This window comes from Armigeres subalbatus, chromosome 2 (genome assembly GCF_024139115.2).
Source record: "Armigeres subalbatus isolate Guangzhou_Male chromosome 2, GZ_Asu_2, whole genome shotgun sequence".
Lineage (NCBI taxonomy): Eukaryota > Metazoa > Arthropoda > Insecta > Diptera > Culicidae > Armigeres > Armigeres subalbatus.
Window position 1 is genome coordinate 189,529,935 of NC_085140.1, and position 4,524 is coordinate 189,534,458.

A 4,524-nucleotide genomic window follows, 5' to 3' on the forward strand; every position below is an offset into this window, starting at 1 on the left:
CGCTCAGTGTTCTCAGAATAGAATATACATCTGTTACAGCCTGCTGAGTTCACATAATTGAGTTGATATCACATAATAAAAATTTAAATTGAAATATTGTGTTTATTATGCAGTAGAAAACAAGTCTAACCCCGTACTGCTTACCATTTTAATTAAATTACTTCTAGAATTTTAAAGAAGAGTTTCAAAAATTTCTTCGTATGTTTTCCCGTGCGAATATTTTTGATTATCATCTTTCTGCTTCTTTTTCTTCATGCAATATCAAAGCGGCAATCGCCAAAGCTCTCGCAGCGGTATGATCGGAGCTTAAAATAGGAAAAGCAACACTAGCGCCACCCAATCGGTAGACGGCTTCAAGAACTACATCTCATTTCAGGGGGGGGATATATGCTTGCAAATAATACAGCCATTAAAGTTGACTTAAAGTGGAAAAAGGCCCTTTTATGACCGAAATAATGCTTCATTGCTTTGACATGTTGAATTAAAACATAAGTAATGCATCGCTGCATTCGTAACGCTGAACTAGTGTATCATTGCTTGACAGTTGATGAATAAATGCATCTTTACATCGTTAAAACTGATCTAATGCAATTAGCATTTAATATGCTGATCTGTGATTGATTACATGCATTAATTAATGCTTGGTGGTTACTTGGGTGTACCGTGAGTGGCTGGTCAAGCCAGGCTGTCTCGTCATTGACGACGAGACATTCATCAAGGTGGACACCAAATAAATCCCCGGCCTCGAGTTTTTTTGTCGGTACGTCCTGCATGGAGGTTCCGGAAAAGTTCATTTTTTCCGAGTCCAATCATCACAATGAAAACAAACTACCACAATAATAGGACGCAGTTGCCTATCGTTCCAATATTTTTTGAAGGTCAGTCCTACACAGAGAGAAAAAAAATTGTGCTTTTGAGAATATCGCACTTTCAATTTGAAAGTTGTTCATTACTTGTAGTTTTGAGTAACGAAACATTTACTCTGAGAACAAAACTTTCTATTTCAAAGATTTTTTGTCAATGAAACATTGTACTATTGAATGCGGAAATTTTTGAACTAAGGGGTAAAAATTTCTTAAATTAAATCTTTTCATTCTCTTGGTTTGGCAACACTGGATATGGATGAAAAATACTCTGGCAACCAAACGTGCTGTCAACACGTCGGCTCGAAAAATAACTCCCGGCGTTTCAAGAGAAAATCAAGTGCTTCAAGATTCAGGACCTTCCTTCGACGAAATGAATGTAAATAGGCAAATATTTCAAGACGCTCGACTTTGCAATGTAAACTTCATGGTATTTATTTTCTTTTATTATAGATCGTCGTAGATGTTCACTGGCCGCAAAAAATAGCACCTAACTTCTATCGAGTGTCCGGCTATCAGTACTCGACGTTACATTTGGCATGACTGCGTTTTCTTTTCGTGAGTTTTCATCATACTGATAGTGTTTTAGAAAAATTAAAGACGTTCATATTTAATTTTGTTGCCAGATCCAAGCTGTTAGCTGTTACTAAGATCACATCCGACGGCGACAGGAGATAGAAATTTCACGACGAAATCCCGTCGGAACGCCGAACAACTTATGAAACCAACAAGAAATTGGCCGCCACCATCCCGAAACGCAACTCTGATTTTAAAAAGATGTAAACAGTATAGGAAGTAGGCCGAATAATGATTAATGATTAAAATGATAATAAAATAGAAAAAAAATAACAAATTCTAAATGTTTTTGTTTTTAATTTGGCAATTTAAAATTTAAAATACGCCTGTGAAATTGAGAGTGGATACAACTAGTCCTTTTAAAAGTATCACGGGTTGATTCAATTGTAAAATTCACCATTCATTTTGAAAGGAAAATGTTATTTTGAAAATGTTGTCCCTGTCAAACGCCTTGCCGAGGTGACATTTTTTGCATTGGTAGATTTAACAATTCTATACTTTCTACTGAAAATCACTAACTAATTTTCTTAATTTTACCAACGTTTCTTTTAATTTTACCAACGATTTTTTGACGTAAACTACGTCTAAGGGGAAGACTCAGATACAGGGTGTAAAACCGAAATTTCCAAATTCGAGACCGTCACGAAATTAGGATAGATTTCAAACGCTAATAGCGTCTCTATCTTTCGATGGATTTTCGACATTTGCTTATCAATCGATTCAGAAACTCTCCAGCAATTTGCCAATTATATTGATACTATTGATTATCAACGTTAAACTATTGAAAATGTTGTTTCTTTCCAAACCGGGTGAAAAATTCAATTCCCTTCATAAATCCCCAACACGGACATCAGATTGTAGTAAGGTACGGGCCTTTTGATCCACTGCTTCGTTTTCCCTGCGTATAAAAAGCCCCCTGTTTCGCGTGCGCGCGTCATCATCAGCCTTCTCTCAGGATTATCCAAGCTATTCGAAAAAGCTATTCATCACCGGTTACTTGAGTCTGCCGAAAATCTCAACATCTTGCTCGAGGAACAGTTTGGTTTCCGACGCGGTCGGTCAACTGTACACCAACTGACTCGAGTTACCAACGTCCTCAGACGGAACAAGTTTGTCTCGAAAACATCCGCCATGGCCTTACTCGATGTCGAGAAGGCATTTGACAATGTATGGCATGATGGCCTGGTGTACAAACTACAACGCTACAATCTTCCCAGCTACCTGGTGAAAATCATCAACAATTACCTGTCGGCAAGGACATTCCGGGTCTCAATCAGCGGAGCGAGTTCCAATGCGCACAACATCGTCGCAGGCGTTCCCCAGGGCAGTATCCTCGGGCCCCTGCTTTTCAATCTGTTCACCTCCGACATGCCAGAACCTCCAGAAGGCGGCATTCTGTCTCTGTTCGCAGATGACACATCCATAGTCTACAACGGTAGAGTGATCAGAGCGCAAGTGGCAAAACTCCAACGAGGCCTGGATGCCCTGACAGAGTACCTCACCAGCTGGAAGATCTGTATAAACGCGGCGAAGACCCAGGTCATCATTTTCCCCCACTCCAAATCCCCTAAACATGTTCCGCCTGGGGACTGTAAAATCATCCTCAATGGCACGACTGTGGAATGGGCCAATGAGGCCGGCTACCTTGGCTTGACCCTCGACAGCAAGCGTATTTTCAGGCAACAGGTTGACAAAACGGTGACAAAGTGTAACGTCTTGTTGAAACTACTGTACCCTTTGATCAACCGCCGGTCGTCATTGTCCCTGAAAAATAAGCTTGCTGTCTACAAGCAAATCATCCTCCCTGTGATCGAATATGGCATGCCGGTCTGGGAGAGCTGCGCTAAAACCCACCACCTCAAACTTCAACGGGTCCAAAACAAATTCCTGAGGATGATCCTCAACACCCCTCCCAGGACAAGAACATCCGAGGTCCACCGTCTGGCCGGAATAAAACCTTACATGAACGCTTTGGTGAGTGTAAAGAAAAGTTTAGGGTCCGTTGCTTGCATTCGGATCAGGCTCCGATTAGGGCGCTAGTTCCAATCCAGGTTATCAAATTTTTATAGTAAATATTAGTGTACATAGTAGTTAGGTTAACAAATTTAAAAAACACACTAGCGCCTCCCAAAGGCCTTCATGATATATCATATTAACACTTAAATAACAATGTAAACATAAAAATTTAAAATTGAAGATGGAGGGCCAAGCCGGCCGAGCACTGTACATGTAAAAAAATAATTGTAGAACAGAAAATGAAACAATAAAGAAGAATTTTACTACTACTTACTGCGCGTGCGTGGCATTTCAGCACCTAAAAGCTCATGGATGAGTTGAATCATCGTATGTTTTCTGTATCTATGTAGAATCACGAGCGCGCGTCAAACGGAGAAGCTGCAAAAATGTTTTCGCATGGATGACTATCTACCAAAATTACAAGTCTTTCTCTAAATCGTGCTCTCGTGATTCTACTACCGACGGAAAATAATCTGCTATCACCAAGCAATTAAGTTTTACTTTGATCAAAATTCATCTCGCCTCAAGTTGTGACTTAAGAGCTACTTTCATTGATGGTAGCCAATCGTTAGTAGAAATTACGGCTTTGGCAGGTTTTGTTCTATTATTGTCAGGGGTTTTCTGTAACTAATTATGCTCAAATTTGGCCTAAACATTTTTGCATATCAAAGAATATTGTGGCAAAATTTCATAAAATTTGGTCAACAAAAACCGCCCCCGACAATAAATAGAACAAAACCTGCCAAAGCCGTTATTCCTCCTACTTCATACAAGAAAATTTAATCTGAGCGCTGCTAATTAGTTGCAATAACCTATTTAGTATATTAGTTGCAATAACCTATTTGAAACATTTGTGCTGCTAGGGCGGTCTGCTCTCCGCGATATCTCGAACGAAATGCTTCGCGCGCGCGGAAGAGCTGCTTTCTTGTAATCAATAAAGTTGAACCTGTAGCCACGCCCCTTTGGTGAGTGTGTGACGGTTACACAATATTTGCTGTCATACCGGACAACAAAGAGGCGGGACTAATGAGCCATCTTTATTGATTATAAGAAAGCTGCTCTCCCGCGC

General features: G+C 40.1%; 1 long non-coding RNA gene across 1 annotated transcript; it reads left to right on the forward strand.

Annotated features, from left to right (window-relative positions):
* The first annotated feature begins 1,140 nt into the window (after window positions 1-1,140).
* On the forward strand, window positions 1,141-1,703 carry LOC134215649 (uncharacterized). The gene is made up of 3 exons (XR_009980256.1): window positions 1,141-1,242; window positions 1,317-1,421; window positions 1,490-1,703. It is a non-coding gene; the product is annotated as an uncharacterized LOC134215649 (long non-coding RNA).
* Window positions 1,704-4,524: the final 2,821 nt, after the last annotated feature.